The following is an 18,204-nucleotide window of genomic DNA, read 5'->3' on the forward strand; positions in this document are numbered from 1 at the left end:
CATTGTGGAAAAGGTTGGGGATCACTGATCTCAACCATGTGACTGAGATGAGACTTGTAGTGCTTTCTGGTGTTTCTAGTTCTTCTGTGATAGACAGTCCAAGCCCTTAATGACAGGAGAGGGCGATTCTTGATCGATACCTTTGCCATTAGTCTGTGGTATTCTTCAGGGTTACATATTATCTTGTAATACTATTGTATTTCATATCTCCGTGAAACTTCATGTTTGTACAAGTGTGTAAAGATTTCCTCTAATTGCTCACTTCTTAAAGCCTCTCTTGATAGTGCAGTGTGAGTGCTGCCTGAATAGCTCAGTGGTTCAAATATCTGGTTGGGACTTCCGTTCTCCACTGTGCCTCCTGCAAATAGAGCCAGCCTCTGCAGCCCTGGGCACAGTCACAAGGGCTCCCCCAAAAGAAGTGAATGGCAAAACACTTCTGAATATTCTCTACCTAGAAAACCCTGAAACAGGCTGCCGTGAGTCACAACTGACTTCACAGCATGCAATTATTATTATGGTGAAACAGTTGTGAAGGCTACCTCATACACTGCATACTATAGAACAGAGAAAAAAGTCTATATCACAGAATAATCATCATCTTTTTTCTGTTTAGCAATTTGGTCTATGTCTGCTACCAAAGCATCTCATTTCAGTATTTAAATGGTACTGATGCTTATCAATGTACTTCAATTTATATGTATAACCCCTGTGCACAGGTAAATGAGAAAATGGGAGGAAGTGACCGAGTGCCTCTTGCAACTTTTCTCCTGTGAACCACCAATACAATTTTTCCTTCAAATGGCTATTCTTCAAATTGCCAATGTCTCCACTATTTTTATCATTTATTCTCTCCCCTGCCCACCAAGCTATTGCCATGCCAGAGAAGAGGCATATATAGGAGAAGAGACATTGGAGGTGCCAGGAAATAATAGAAATGAAACTCCCAGACTGACTAAATAAAGTCTCAGCTAAATTTAGGCTCACATCTGGTGAATTACTTCTGAATACTTCATATATAGAAAACCCTGAAAGAGTAGCCATAAGTTGGAATCAGTTTGACAGCACATAATTATAATTACATTTCTACTAAGAGATTATTTTGAAGCAGAACTGAAATATTTTATTTCCTTCCTGGTTTTGACTATTCTATAGACAACAGTACCTGAATTCAACTACATGCAGTTCACACTTTAAACAAAAGGTGGCATGATATTCAAGCCTAAGTTAAATAAGGGTAATGATAGCATTTTTAATTTGCTTTTTGCTGTCCATTTCACTTTCCTCAAAATAGCCAGATCTAATGTAAGTACAAAATAATGTAAGAAGTGTGCATGTTGTTTCTGCCTGTGGTTTCAACTGGGAAGTTTGTTTTTTCTTCCCTTAAGTTCATTTGAACATTGATTTCCCTTGAACAATAGAGATAGTGAGAGCAAAACCAAGCTGTATTTTTTATTTAGAGAAAAGTGAATGATTTCCTATGGTCAGATTTATTGAGTAATAACAAATGTGTTACATTTTTTATTTTTTATTTTTTTGAAATTATCGCCTCTTGTAGTCTTAAGCGAAGCTTATTTTCAAACGACTATCTCTTTAGTTACTGTGTCTCCATGACGAGGGCTGGACTTGATGATCCATAAGGTCCCTTCCAGCTCTGCAGTTCTAAGATGATGATGATGTATCTTTATGTAAAAATAAATAAAAATATATTTAAAAGTGGTATGTGTGATACAAGACAACGACAAGGAGACATCAGAACTACATGTCTAATTCAAGTAAGCACATAGGAGGACACTGGGGAACTGGAAACAGCTGACATATTTATTCATTCATTGATTGATTCATTTATATATCACTCTGTTAGTGCATGGCACTATTCTAGGCAGTGAGCACAATAATTAGGTGTGTTCTCTTAATTATTTCAAAACATATTGAGCAAATAGTTACACAGTCTGTACTGAGTGTGTCTTCCTCCAAGTCAGTGGTTCCCAACCTTGGGTAACCCAGGTGTTCTTGGGCTGCAGATGTTTCTCCTAGGGAGACTTTTGATCTTCTCTGGAACGAACTGTTATGTTATTACTTTTACAGTAGGTATGTCCACTCCAAACCGCTATAGTACAAGCAGTTTTCCAGCTTATCTCTTGCCATGGCATTTTGGCTCCAGGGACCTCCTTGGAGCCAGTCATTACTGAAATATGCTTTGAGAAGCGACGAGGCTGTGCAAAGTGAAACAAAACCCTCCATGATGAGAATTGGCTGCTCCTGCTCCTCTTCCTTGTTGGTGCCCATAACCCCTGCTTGTTTCCCCAAACAAAGGGCTCACACTGAGTCTCCCCGGAAGAAGATAATAATTGGGACGTTCCCCCTTTTTCTCACTGCCACCAGTGGATTTCCTTTATCCGCAATAAATAGAGAACTTTAGTCAGACACTTGTCAGGTTGCTGCCAACAGAACTTATTTATTGAATTGTATTAACTTTAATCAGAATCACAGATGTTATTTGTTCGATGCATATATTCAAATCATTCAAATTTCATATATCTTGCCACCTTCACCTCAATCTGTTTATCTTGACCAGCTTATCTCTATTATTATTTCTTCTCACTATCTCCCCATCTCTCTGATTCTGCTTCTCCCTGCCTTTTTTTTGCCAAACCTCCTTATATCTCCTGACTCCCCCCTCCACTCCTCTTATAGGCTCATACAAATGAGAACCAGACTGTGAGTGACAGGAGTGACGTGGGGCAACCATCACAGTGTCCTCTTCTGGTGGCATGCAGTCACCTCACCCCACTACTGTTATTGCTGCTGTTACTACTAGATACTGCATAGTGGAGGGGAATCAGAAGGTTAGCCACCCCAGTGCTCTACCATGTGGCGTGGTTGCCTCACTGAGTCAATGGCAGGATACGCCTGCTTCCAGCTGTGTACGTCTTAGAGAACTAGTAACAATACTTAGAGATAAAATGCTAAGGCAGCAGGTCTCAAAAGGCCAGATCACAGGCTAATATCAGCCAGTAATATTTTCATAATCTGTTTCAGTAGGATCTGGGATAGTGACTTATCTCTATTTACATTAATGTGATTTTTGCTCCAAAACATACATTTAAAAACCCCTTCTTTAAAAAGGAAAAAGATCTTGAACTTGGTGTGAAGTGAGGGTGAGGTGTCTTGACTTAAATTCAAGGCTTTAATAGTTCAGTGGCCCTGCCAGTATAGGAGATCTATAGCTAAAGCATCACTTGTTAGCTGCCTAAGCCTCTATTGCAACACCTTGAACAATGGAGAGCTCACCACTTTGGAGCAGCACACTTTTAGCTTTGAAGGCAGTCTGTTCCATTGTCTATCAGCTCTTAAAATCATAGCATTCTTTGCAATGTTTAGCTGAAGTGTAATCTAAACCCAGGGATTCAGATCCTACTTTTTACATAAAAGCACACTGTAATTTTTAAAGAACAAAACAAAGACAAAACTAGTAAAAGTGAGAGCATGCTGATCTAGTCAAACTAGACATGCTTTTGAAATGGAAAAGTCTTTGCCCTCCAGTGTTCAACATATCCAGTAATAATCGAGACTGGCACTATAATGCTGTGTTTATTTTTAAATTTCTTCCCTAATACTAGTGTCAGATTTTCATATTATATCCCAGTATTGGTAACTATCATATCTTACTTCATCTATTACAGGTCATTGATAAAAGAGTCTTACATGGAATTTGTTCAATATTTTGTTTTATTGAAAAGCAAATCAATGATGTGTTCAAAAAGCACTGTTTGTATCAAGATTAAAGATCGCAGACTGATAAAAGCCATTAGATTCTTCCAGTCATTTTAAATATTGCAAACAGGATCTTTTTAGAACCGCAGTTAACTGCCTAATATATTAATGACAGAAGAAAATGCTGATGTAGCCCAGCCACCTGACATGTTTTAAAGTGAATGGCAGATCTATTACCTATTTGTTTTTGCGTGTTTCATTCATTGCAATTTCACAGAAAATAACAAATAGACAGTATTCATTCTTCAGGCCAGATCTAAGTAAGTGACTGTCCTTATGAACAAACATAACATGATGTGCAACTGAGATATATTTGCCAACATTCTTAAAACTGCTGCTGACGTTTCTCAAAAATAGATATCCATTGGAAAAACTAAAAAATGTACATTTTTCTTGGACTGTTCCTCTTAAATATTTAATACTTCTAATTTAAGGTAAAGGTTCCCCTTGACATTTAGTCCGGTCGTGTATGACTCTAGGATGTGATGCTCATCCCCATTTCCAAGCCATAGAGCAGCGTTTGTCTGAAGACTTTTCTGTGGTTACGTGGCCAGCGCGACTAGACACGGAACACTGTTACCTTCCCACAGATGTAGTACCTATTTATCTACTTGCATTTTTACATGCTTTCGAACTGCTCTGTTGGCAGGAGCTGGGACAAGCAACGGGAACTCACTCTGTTGCGTGGATTCAATGTTACGACTGCTGGTCTTCTGACCTTGCAGCACAGAGGCTTCTGCGGTTTAACCTACAGTGCCACCACGTCCTTTCTAATGTGCCTTCTTCCAATTATTGAAGTCTCTAATCAGAAAATAAAAATATTGACTCATAATTCCCCAAAGATTATATTGTTAATTAGCATAATGTCTCTCTGGTTTATCTTGGTTATGCAGTGGACATGATTTAATGGACTAGTTTAGAAAAGTAAGGAGCATCACAGCAGACTGAGTTGTTTATTTCTATATAGCTAAACGGATGTGATTATATATTTAACTATTTTTACATCTGCAGGCGAAACACAAATCTATCTACTCAGAGATACCTTTACTACTTTTTACTTATTTATTGAGCAAAAGGATTTAAGTATAATTTGTCAGTAATTGTCCTAAGCTTTGAAATAAGATTTGGGCAGGACTTAGCTAATAACAGTTTGTTTATGAACCCTTAAAAATCTTCATTTTATCTACTGATCAGTGTTCAGCCATGTCTAAATATAACCCACAGATACCAGGATATATTTCAGTTAGAGATGCCTAGATTTATACTGTAATTTAATTAATTCTAAACTGGTTAGAATGGAAAATATCATTCAGTTTCATCAAAGGAGATAGAATCATGTACCTATTATAGCTCAACAGGGAAATGCTCCAAGAGGAGATGCCCCCACAGAACAACCACCTTGTGGTCAATTCAAGAAACCAGTCTGCTACAGATCAGAGAAAAAGGCCACTTCATGATATTATATAGCATTAGCCAATGTTGCTGGGTGCTTGTACCAAAGCATCTTGCAATGAACACAAAAGACATGTTGTGTTGTTGTAAATTTGATTATAATCAGTAGTACCTTTATGTCTAACACCAAATTGCTTAACAAGCCTTTTAATGAGTTTTATTGAAGTGAGAAAGCTAGTTGCTCTTCAGCAGTGCATTTTATTGGAAGGAAACAGACACCTGAGTTTGCCGTATTCACTTTTGTAATCCTATCACTTCTTTTCATTTAATCATCTGCCTCAGGAACTCACTGCTGTTGCTGTTTCTCAGGTATGCTCAAATTAGGATGCAGTAGTAGTTTGTTGGTGATGCACATCATTTTTAGAATGCTTTGTAATCTGTGAATAATGGGGTTTTCTCATCTTGGACAAAACAGTGGCACTGTCAAGTTATTTGATATTTTTCATCTGTTTTGAACAAGGGATGAAAGAAGTAATTAGGTGTTACTTTGCGAAACTTTTTTGCTGCTAAAAACACATGCTGACATATGCTTGCGCTTTTTAAAGACTTAAATGTTTTATAACTTCACACAATACAATAAGCCAATCATCTGTGAGAAATCTAACTTACTATGTATAAGCAGCATGTTGGTATCTGCAACAACCATTCCTCTATGGTTTGTTTGGTGTGTTGTCCAAACAGAAGCACAACTGCCACTCTGATTTATCTCTCCCCCCAAACCCATGCACATATACAAAACCCAAACCAAACAAAAAAAAATTCCATGGTTTGTTTTAAGATTTCTTTGTGAGACTCTTTTGCTCTGTTTGGCTGCTCCTGCTCCTAAACAGTGCAATTAATAAATCAATGTTTCCATGGATCTCTCGCTTGTCATGCTGAGATACTATGACCGTTGTTCTTCATATTGAAAGGTACTGTGGAGTGCAAATTACCAGTGTAGGCAGATTTGAGCAAATGCTGAACTGTTTGCATATCAGTCTGATTTCAGCACACCCTTAACTTAGAGTGTGACTACACTACAACTTACTCCATAGTTTGTGTTGAGGTTAGGACAATTAAATTCTAGTGTTTTTTTTCCATCAACTATACAAAATACAGCTAATCAGGAGCAAGCCTGCCTTTTCGTGCGCATTTGTTGCTTTTTGTTCAGCAGGCAGGAGCTAGTGTTTATTTGTAGTGATTCTCCTTCCATAGCTTTGTTTGTTTCTGGCATGTGTGATGCCTATATTGGTCCAAAAGGGAATTATTGGGCATATCCTAGACCTAGGGTGATTTTGAAGGGAGGAATGTCTCTTTCAAATGAAACTGGCACGTGACATGGAGCCGAACTGAAATAACTTGTGAGACTGCAATGGTTATCTGACATAGAACTAAAAAGGGAAAGCATAGTAAAAACTTTTTGGAAGGGAAACAAGAGGCATTCACCTGAGGGGATGTTCCCACTAAACTGGCATACTATGCCATGCTAAGGAGTATTTGGTTTAGTATGCCACAGTCGCAGGGAAGAGAGTGGTGTTAATAACAGAGGACGGTAGGTGACCTGTGATCCCAGTGAGGTTTGTAATGATTTGAGATGCAGTATGGACGCTGGCCCCCACAATTGCCCAGTGTGAACATTGTCTGTATGGACAATAGCAGCTATTAAACTGCCACAGGAAGCTTCAAATTGACCCAAATCAGACTGGGACAGCTTCTCTGTCTAGATAGCCTTTCTGCTGAACAACTACTAACAAGGTTAGAAGCCATGATGGGGGTGTATAATCTCCAGGCTTAGAAGGAAGGTACCTCAAAATTCCAGATGCAGGGGAGGGGGAGATCAGGAGACAGGTATCCAGTTTTCTCTTGTGCTCCCAGTGACATCTGGTGGGGCCACTGCGAGAAATAGGAAGCTGGACTAGATGGGCCCTTGGCCTGATCCCGTGGGGCTCTTCTTACGTTCTTATATAAGTACTAATGTTAGTGCTAATGAAAACAACTGTTTGTTTGTTTGTTTGTTTGTTTATTTATTACGGTCAGGTGACCAGCTCATAAAACATATTTATGTCTAAAATATACAAAATGCAGTTTAAAAATATGCAATCAATTCATAAAACATATTATGTGGCTAAAATATACAAAATGCAGTTTTAAAATGTACATCCAGTTGATAATGAAAATAACCATGTGTTTTTGTCATAAGCCAGGAATCTTTTCCTAAGCCTTTCAATTTTCGCTGAAATAATTTTAGTGCTGCCTCTTATGTAATGTTTTGTTGTGTGCAGTTTTATTGTTTTTAATAATCTATTTTCTTTTAATGGTACATCTTTTAACAATGTAAGAAATACTGGAAATATTTATACCAAAGTATGGATCATGCATCTTTAAAATATATAATCAAAGGCCAGGAGTTATTGAGAAGAACTGGACTTGTAAATTTAGATAATTTTACTGGGCCTACTCTTCTTGTGACTAACACTTGGTTTAGCTCCAGGAACCAAAACTAATTCCATGATCTCTGTGGAGGCATAAATTACTTTTCCTCAAGCAGGTACTTCACTCTGTATACATGGCAAACTGTTTTTTATAACTAGAGGGAGTCTCAAAATTGCCTATGAAGAATGAGCGATTCTAAACTGCTAATATAAATTTCATTTAATTTCATTTTTATACTGCCCATCTGGCCAAGGGCCACTCTCTGGTTTGTCTGGCAAATCACCTTGTAGAAATCTTAATTTGATGTAGATCCTGATCTTGGAGAATAATTATCTAAAAATAATGATATTTAAGTGGTTTAGTCTCTGGATTACAATCTGGATTGACAAACTCTAGACCAAGTGTACAGATTGGAAATATTTTCCCCTCAGGTCTAGAAATGTGTATTTTAATGTAGAATGGGTTTTGAAGAAATGTGTATTTACATAGTATGAAATATGAATTTTCTTGTGGATTTTTAAAAATATCAGCAATTTCATGCAGATACAGATTTAGAGAAAAGATGAAAAGCAACAGAAACCAGAAACAGATGTTTAGGAATGTGCCTATTCCTGCCTAGAGCTTCAGGACCTGAAATTATACATTTCATTTTACTGTGAAATATATATTTGCTATATGGGTGAAAATCCTACTGGTACTTGTGCAAGGTATGCATAACTTGCTGAAGCTAATTGATAAGGTATTTGGGTGCATCTTGATTGCACAATTAGGTATAAGGCCAGAAATATGACTGAGATATGCCCTGACACCTCTTCGATTAGCTATGATTAGCTATAACAAAGGGACATGGTGGCGCTGCAGGTTAAACTGCTGAAGCCTCTGTGCTGCAAGGTCAGAAGATCTGCAGTCGTAAGATCGAATCCACGCAACGGAGTGAGCCCCCATCGCTTGTCCCAGCTCCCACCAACCTAGCGGTTTGAAAGCATGCAAAATGCAAAAATGCGAGCAGATAAATAGGTACCACCTCGGTGGGAAAGTAAATGCCGTTTCATGTCTAGTCACTCTGGCCATGTGACCATGGAGGGTTGTCTGCGGATAAAACACTAGCTCTATGGGTTGGAAACGGAGATGAACACCGCCGCCTAGAGTCGGAAACGACTGGACAAATTGTCAAGGGGAACCTTTACCTTTTTAGCTATAACAAACCATATGCAGACATCTAGAGGATTGTGACTCTTGCCTTATAGGCTTGTGTTTGTTCTTTTATTTGTACTGTGGACTATTAAAAATTAACATACAAACCTCACCTTATGAAATTCTATTCCCAAAGTATCTGTTTTTATGGCTTTGTTTTTAGGCCAAGTATTTCACTTTCATTTTGTTTTTCGGATTGTGCTAGGAAAGCCACCTTGGGTCCTTTTAAGGAGAAAGGTGGGGTTAAAAATATTTTAAACAAGCACATTTTAGTAGTGGAGATGACATGGTGATTCCTGTTAACGTTTTAGTTATCACATTTGTGACTTGGTTTGGAGTGAATTGCCCTGGTATAGTTGTTTAATGAGAAGCAAAGATAACAGAGGTACCTGCAAATATCAACATGTTCTAGATATAAACAGTTGGAACAGTTAGTTGGAAGCAAAGTGTTTTGTTGTTTTGTTTTGTTTTCTTAAATAAAACCAGTGGGATTTCACTTCCACATGTGGCTTAGAATTACAGCAAAATAAACATATTTTTCAGGAAATGCTTAATGTCAAAATGGGTCATCTACTCTAGAATGGTAATAAGAAATGATATAAAGAGGACTAGAATTAGATTTTGGTTTATTCAGCACTTCACATAAATCACTGTAATTTAACATGTTAATAGCCAAGATAGCAGTGTTTAAAAATCCCCTGGAGTGCAACAAATGCAATTTGTAATTACAAGCACACAGCAATTTGTACTACATGTCATCTAAATCAGCAGTAATTGTTATTCTGGCTAAGAATAATTCCAAAGTTAATCACATATGAATATACTGGAACTTACACACCCATAGAAGTGTGACACACACATTTAAATAAATATAATCATGAGTTAGGAAAGGTCACTTAAAAACTATAACAGAAAAAGGCAGGGTTATCCCTAAGAATTAGCTTAATAACATTTTAAACATTACTATTAATATGGTAAATACCTGGTTAGTAATTGTGAAAGATATCAAAACATACCGCAATTTTGGTAAGCACTTTTAAGTTTTATTTTTATAATGGAATATAATGGCATGGGCATATACAGTCTAGAATCCAGATCAAAGTAAATAATAAACAGTATATTATAATAATTTCTTTTCCATTTTAGTATAGTTCAAACATAATCCTAATGAGAAAAGAACAATTGAACTGGGGGGGGGAGAGATGAGGTTTTTGTTTTTTGTTTTCTGTCTCTCATTACATTAACTCCATAGAAAATTATAGCTGTTCATTTCTACATCTCTAAATATATTTCATATGAAACTGAAACATTCAATATCTGTTAAGGTTAAAACCTGTATACATGTGGAACAAATCTTGTCAAACTACAGATATTCATGAATAATTAAACGTAATTCTTAAATCCTGTTATAAACAGTAAAACCTGCTATCTGTGTATGCTATAAATTCTACAACCACCTATTTATGTAGAGGCCAGAATCTTATTAAGTTATGCCCACCGGTGTAACCCTTTTGACATAAATCTCAGCTGTAAATTGCCATCGATTCAGAAGCCAGTATAATCATTTGTTGTTAGATCACAGGTATGTGATTGCAAATGCTGCTGAAATTTACATCAATGGGGTTATACTGGTGCAATTTTAAAAAAATGGGTTTCAGCCAAACAATGATAAAAAAGAATACTGCATTTTTCAGTCCTATTTGGGCATGAGTCAAGTTAAGGTTAATCATAAAATTAAACACTTAAAATTATATAAAAGCAATCTTATAAAAGTAGTCCCTTTAAACTGCATAACAATATAGTGGCTAAAATCCTTTGGGTGTAGTTAAGCCAGCAGAAACCAAATCCAGGAACCTCCATATCTTCAAGTTCCAGGGTTCAGAGCCTTTAAAAGCCTCTGAATGGGGCAGGAGAGAGCCTTTAGCAGCCGAAAATTGCTGGTTGCAATCCAGTGGGTACTTCTGGCTATTAAAGGCTCTTTCACCCATCCCAAGGCTCCGAAAGGCTTTCCCAGGGCAAAGGTGAATCTTTGGGAACCTCAGAACCTGAAGATGGAGAGGGGGATAGGAAGCTTTCCATTCATTTTAGTTAATTATTTCTGGTGCCTGGATCTCGTTTATGTTCGCCTAACTACACGAACAAGATTTTAACCAGTATTTTGTTAATATTTAAAGGAAATCTAGAAAATAACAGAGAAAGTGCTGTTTCACAGCATGTTTGGGTGGTACAAATATCTATTTCATGAACTAACTAAAATACATTAGTATGTGGCAGCACAGAACATGGGGTAGCTGGGAAAACAAAGGGACAGGTGAGGACTTGTTTCATCTCTAGCCTTGCTGTTCTTTAATATGGGTGCTAAGAAAACTCCTGCTGTTCACAATTAAGAAACAATGTATGGCTCTTCTGTTCCCCCCTTTTTCAAATGTAAGTGTGAAGGAGAGACAGGAAAAAGAAAGAACAGAGTGAGCCTTCTCCTCGAATAGTGACTTCGGAGAAAGAGGGAGAGATAAGAGGGAGAGAAAGGGAGGAATTGATGGTGGGGAAAAAAGAGAAGGAAAAGAATCAAAGGAGAAAGAGGAAAAGGTTGAAATCTGTTTGGTAGAGAAAGGAAAAGGGAAAAGAGGAGGAGTTAATTTTACCAGTGTGGGAAGAGAATCTAAAAGATCAAAAGGGGAGGAGAGTTTTCAGTATACGGAGAAAGGAGACAACGAGGGAGGAGGAAAGGGAGAAAGAAACTAAACACGATGAGCTCAGATACGGGAAAACTCATGGGTTATTGGAGGACTTTCCCTAACTTAAAGGTGGGAGAATTATAGCCAGACCCGGAGTTAAAGAAGGAGAAAGGATTGGTAATGGAGATGCAAGAATCGACAGTTGTGGTCTTTCCCCAGGTACAAGGTCATTGGAGGAAGGTAATCAGACTGGATCCCACCTTTAATCAACCCCCCCCAAGAGGGAGACTGGACCAGATATCCTTGTTGTGGCATGATATGTGCGGTGCGGAGTGCTCCATTGAGAAAGCCTACAAACCGGGAGCTGTTTGGACTAGGTCCTCAATAAACTTTCCTAATTTACAGCCGGGATTTTCATCATCACATTATGACAATTACTTGATCTTAGTTGTTTTGATCGTATAGGTTGTGGAATTACCAAGTGTTGAAGCACATAAACCTGTTGATCTTTCAAAAGAGGTTCAGTGGTTATTTCCCACCAAAAAAGAGGAACTGCTCCAGACTTCTAACTAACCCAATCACAGTAAGAAATAATGGCATAGAAGTTGCAGCTGCAGATATCTGGACTTCCTGTAAACTTCCATGAATGAGGATGCCATCTTACCTGGCAGGAGGCATGTCTCCTGAATTGAATACACAATGTTAGAGGTAGATGTTTTGTTCCCAGAGTTGGCACCAGACAGACAACCTTGAAATCGGTATTTCTGATATCAGGATGGAGGGCCCTCGAAGAGGAATAGAAGCCAAGACTGTTCCGATTTCATTTCTGAGAGAAAATATCCTAGCATGCTCTTATGAAGAGGAATGCTAGCTAGTATAAGAATTTCCAAATAAATGTTATAAAATTAAAGGAGAGGGGCATACAAAATATTATGGCACTTGAAAAACTAACCATTTTATTTCACTGTGAGATTTTGTGTATCAGTATCCACTTCCACTTCCATTCCTCTGCTAATGAAGAATTTTGTCTATCACTTTGTCTGTTATCTGTATCCTCTTTGGCTATGACTTTCACCATCATGGAAAATGAGTAAATATAGAGAGGACATGTATTTGCATGTCCTTGTATCTAAAGATGTCAACTTTGATCCACAAAAGCTAACCATGAAATAAACTGGTTAATTTTTGACGTGCCAGTGTTTTACTTTCCCACTTCTTCTTTTTCCCCTTCAGTTTTGCCAGGATTGTATAAGAATATATACCAATGCATCAATTAACAGAACTGTGTTAACATTACTATCAGCATGTTCATATTAGGAGACCAAACAGACAACTGAGTTGTTTATAATAAATTCACAGCAAGAAAGGGAAAAATAAATAAGATGACCACAAGGCACTTCAGACAATCCATCCTGAAGCAACAAAGACCCGGCTCTCATTAGGGTCCTGAGACAAGAAAGGGTGCCCTCATCCCCATGGCAACTACCTTCCTGCTTGTGTCCAAGCAACAAAGCATTGTCAGAGACAAAATGGAAAGTCTCTCGCTGGATATGTACCTGCAATAAAGCACACTGTCAGGAAAAAAGAAAAAATTACTAGGGGGTGCTGATAACTATCGAGCCTTTCCCAGAAAAACATTGAGCTAGGAAGCTGTAACTGCCACACTATTCTACATATTCCCTCAGGAAATCAATGCACTTCTGTCCAACATCTGTCCTGCAGCTTCTTAAGTCCCTGCAAATAAAATTCTTCCGACTGCTGGTGTAACCACTCATTTGCAGCATTAGTTGCCTCCAGAACACTCCCGAATCACTCAAAGAACTTTAGGTGTTCTTTGAGTTTGGGGAACAGATAATAGTGAGAAGGAGCCAGGTCGGGAGAAAAGGGTGGATGGGGCATCACTTGAAAGCCTAAGGACGTCAGTTTTGCCATTGTTTCACCTGCAGTGTGTGACGAGGCATTGTCATGAAACAGGATGACACCTTTGGAGAGCTTTCCTTGATGTTTTGCCTCAACTTTGTCAATAAAGCACAGTAATATTTTGCATTGATGGCTGAACCCTGTTGGAGGTAGTTCACCAGCAGAACTCCCTTCTTATCCCAAAAAACTGTTGCCATTTGCCTCTGCACCAACCTTTGCACTCGGAAGTTCTTTGGCCTGGGGGAACCACTGTGCCTCCATTCCTTAGACTCAGGATCATAACAGTAGATCCATGTCTCATCACCAGTCACCAGTTTGCCCAGGACCTCTGACTCATTTATTGCAAAATGTTCCAAAACAGCCATTGATGAATCCACAAGTTTCCTCTTTTGTTCGGTTGTCAAAAGTTTGAGGATCCACTTTGCTGCCAGCTTTCTGATTTCCAAGTCGTTGTGGGTAATGGCACCAACTCTCTCACGTGATATTCTCAAATATATAGCAATACTTTTGGCTGATATTCGGCGGTCCTCCATGATCATGTCATGGATGGCTTTCACATTTGCAGACACAGAGACAGAAACAGGCCTTCCACTGGGTTTCTTACTTTCAACACCGAAATGGCCAGTTTTAAAATTGACAACCCAACGTCTAACTGTTGCATATGAAAGGCCACCGTCACCCACAGTTTGTGACATTTCATCATGGATCTGCTTTGCACCTTTCCCTTGGAGAAAACGGGAACTTGATTATGGTCCTATGCTCTTCCACATTGAACTTTTCTGGAGGTGCTGCCATGTTCCCTTTGGACCGGAAAATGAAAGTTAAGTTGAAATCATAGGTAGTTGATTTTTGCACCATTGAATATAGACAAATTGGCCAATACACCCTGTGATTTATAGCTACCTAGCTCATATTTTTCTGGGCAAGTCTCAATACTTACCAGTACCCCCTTGTAACACAAACGTGTACATACACACAAAGCAGCAGCAGTTTGGTGGTGAAGGCTCCTAGGATTGAAAACCAGACAGGGCAGGAGGAAAGAGACAGACCTGATGATAGAAACACCCAGACTCTCTCACTTTAGTTTCAAGTCTGTGAGGTTGCACCAGATGTAAGATATTTTGTGGAACAGAACTGAGCAAGGAAAGCCTACAAAGAATTAAAAGGTGTCAGGGGTTGAACCTGCACACCCCCTTGAACCATTTCTGGAAATCCCACAAGCTGTGCCAAGCTCCTTGTTCTTCTTCCAGGTTGGTTAGGACTCCTGGACATGATGATACACTGTAACGTTTTGTTACAGAAAACAACAAAACACTGTTTTTAAATGTATTTTTTTGGTGATTGCAGGGTATTGAGGGTTGTAAGTTTCAATGTTGTGTAAACCACTGTAGTGCTTGAACTAATGGGGCGGTGTACAAATTGAATAAGTAAATATGTTTTTTTTAAAGCTGTGGGCTTCTGGTAGACAATCCAAAAATAAAGGTGGGTAATACCATTATTAGACCACTAAAATTTCATAAGCAGGCAAGCTTTTGAGTCCTGCAGATGGGTATAGAAAAATTAATGTTATTGCTGATTATAAAAAGGTAAAGGTAAAGGTTCCCCTTGACAATTTTTGTCCAGTTGTGTCCGACTCCAGGGGCGGTGCTCATCCCCGTTTCCAAGCCATAGAGCCAGCATTTTGTCCGAAGACAATCTCCCGTGGTCACATGGCCAGTGCGACTTAGACACGGAATGCTGTTACCTTCCCACTGAGGTGGTCCCTATTTATCTACTTGCATTTGCATGCTTTCGAACCGCTAGGTTGGCGGGAGCTGGGACAAGTGACGGGCGCTCACTCCATCACGTGGATTCGATCTTACGATTGCTTAGTCTTCTGACCCTGCAGCACAGGCTTCTGTGGTTTAGCCCGCAGCGCCACCATGTCCCTGCATTGCTGATTTTACTTATTTCTTATATATTCAGTCTCCGGGAGGACATATGTATCAGATTTCCTGTTGTTGCTGTTTTACCTATGTCTTCTGATGAGAAAGCAAACAAATGAAACATGATTTGTCTGGATTGGATCATTGCTAACTGTGCTAAAGAAGAGGGATACTCCTGTCTGTTTCGTTCTCCAATGAGAATATCCTCTGGCTCCCTCACTGTGAAGCAGCTGTCATTCGTGCTGGAGGGGAATGATTGTTGGCCTTATCGCCTGGGCTAGTAGTTTGTGGGGGGCCATCATGACTGAGGAAATAGTGTGAATGGATAGCTTTAACATTGGCCTGATTCTACCTTTGCTCTGACCCCTGAAGTTAAACAAGAACTTCTTGAAATCTTATCAGTTATCTCTTCTGTTACATGTACTTCGGCCAACACCGTAAGTTTGATTTGCCCCACAATGAGCTAAAATTGCTTATTCTTCTTGTTCAGCATGGCAGTAAAATTTTAATATTTGACTGAAGGGAAAAACAATCTATGAGGGAAAATATATTATTTACTGTGAATGTGAAATCTAACAGTGCTCTGAATAATTATTTGGAACATCTACAGGGTTATTTTTAGTAGTACTGTTCTAGCCAAATGGTAAATTTAAAGCCAAATTCCTGGAATAAATGTGTGGAGGACATGAGGAATATTTTGCCACCAGTAGTTGATACAAATTAATTTATGTGAATAATTTCCCGTCACTTAAAAAAAGGGACAGCAAGCTATATAGTTGCTCAATTTTTAAGAAAACAAGAGTTGTAAGACATTTTGAGAACAAATTTCTGCTCTTTAAAGGCAAACAATAGATCAAGAGTTCAAAGAGTTAACTGAGCAAATGGTTTTTAAGCAGTTAGGAGCAAGTTAAAGCATTACAAAGAACAAGACTCAATAAAATGTATAAATATATTATCATATAAATCTGGTTGGCATAATCAATCAACCAACCAACCGTGTAAATTAGATGACATCATAATCCAGAGACTGGGATATTTAATTTAAATTGATTGAAAACTTATTACCCCCGCCCTTGAGGTTCCAAGGCTCCCTAGGACTCCCTTAAGGAAGCGTCAAGACAAAGCTGGGGAAGCTTAATAGCCAGAAATCATAGATTACCACCACCAACACCACAGCAAATTTTTTGATATTAAAAGCTCCTCCCTCCCCATCCTAAGGTTCCCAAAGTCCTCTTAAGGGCAATAAGGAGTTCTAGGGAGCCTCTGAATATTGGGTGGAGATTTAGGTTGGTGGTGAGGGGAACTGGAAGCTCTTAATTAATTTCAGTTAGATATCCTGGTTACCAGATGATGACATTATCCCATTTGTTTGGTGTAAAGTAACACTGGGGGGGGGGGCACTGAATTTGGGTTTTCTAGCTGTACTTTGGAACCATATGCAATAATATTAAAATACTTCAAGTGAACCTGCATTCATATAAAGGAACCTCAAATAATGGCACAAGACTGAATAAGAAAAGCTGCTGTTTTGGTTTGGTAGCACTGGGGAGGAGAGAGTTTCCTTTTGTGGAGTGGGTTGTCTTTGAGACAGACATGGTAAATGTTTCACTGTGATTCAACCTCACATATTTCTGTTTCCTGATACTGTATAGTCCACTCTTGGCAATTTTCCAGGATGTGGTAGAGAGAAATCTCAGGGCCTTAGTAGAGGAAATATTAATCCACATCTAGAAATAGGGATGGGATTTACAGAATTAAATGACCTCCACTCCCATAATTTGGTGGTAAAGGTAAAGGTTCCCCTTAACATTTAGTCCAGTCGTGTCCGACTCTAGAGCGCGGTGCTCATCCCCGTCTCCTTAAAGTGTTTTGTCTGTAGACAGTTTCCGTGCTCACGTGGCCAGTGCGACTAGACATGGAACACCATTACCTTTCCACCAAGGTGGTACCTATTTATCCACTCGCATTTTTACATGTTTTAGAACTGCTAGGTTGGCAGGAGCTGGGACAAGCGACGGGCGCTCACTCCGTCGCGTGGATTCGATCTTAAGACTGCTGGTCTTCTGACCTTGCAGCACAGAGGCTTCTGCGGTTCCCTTAATTTGGTGAGAATCCCCCAAACTGAATTATTTATTTATTTATTTATTTATCTATTTATTTTATATCCCGCCTATCTGGTCGGTTAAGACCACTCTAGGCGGCTAAGCTATGGGAGTGAAAGCCCTCAAATGACAAGGTCAAGCAGCCCTCTCACTTCTAGACTGTTCCCACAACACCCTCATCTTCCATCCATTAAAAATCATCTCTCCACTGTTGCTATGGAAGTTGTGAGATTCCTTCAGACTTGCAGAGGTTCCTGGGAGAATGGGGCCTGATGGCACCAGACACTGGAACTTTGATTCCCCATTGTGTCACCCTGGAGAAAAACCAGCTTGTGTTGCCTTGTCCAAGCTGCACAGGCCTAGGGAGAAGGGAACAGTAAACATTTCTGAACAAGTGCTCTATACAGTACCTAGAAAATCCTGGATAGTCAACTTTAGGGCATATATTATATTTTTAAAATTACCTTGAAAAGTTTCTTAAAGAGAGAAAGAAATGGAATAGCTGCAATGTGCCTTCTGAATTCTAGCATAAAAACCTCACCTGAAATTGTTCAACATGGTGGATGGTTCTTCTTAAGAAGCTGCTTATCAGAGGCATATCTGATATCCAATTATCCTTGGCCACCTATGATGGATCCAGTTGCATGGGTTTCCTTGCATTGGCATACAACTAATCTAGATCGGTGGTTTTCAACCTTTCACCATCCACACGTTTCAGTTCCCAGAATCCTTTACCACTGACCATGCTGT

The 18,204-nt window shown here is 39.0% G+C and overlaps 1 protein-coding gene and 1 long non-coding RNA gene across 34 annotated transcripts in view; one reads left to right on the plus strand and one right to left on the minus strand.

Annotated features, from left to right (window-relative positions):
* Positions 1-18,204, plus strand: part of IQSEC1 (IQ motif and Sec7 domain ArfGEF 1) — a 465,124-nt gene that overhangs the window by 336,626 nt on the left and 110,294 nt on the right. The window lies entirely within an intron of this gene.
* LOC144586714 (uncharacterized) lies at positions 1,386-18,146 on the minus strand. Its single transcript, XR_013541713.1, has 2 exons — positions 17,996-18,146; positions 1,386-1,679 (listed from the first exon to the last, which is right to left on the minus strand). It is a non-coding gene; the product is annotated as an uncharacterized LOC144586714 (long non-coding RNA).

Source organism: Pogona vitticeps, chromosome 2 (genome assembly GCF_051106095.1).
Source record: "Pogona vitticeps strain Pit_001003342236 chromosome 2, PviZW2.1, whole genome shotgun sequence".
NCBI lineage: Eukaryota > Metazoa > Chordata > Lepidosauria > Squamata > Agamidae > Pogona > Pogona vitticeps.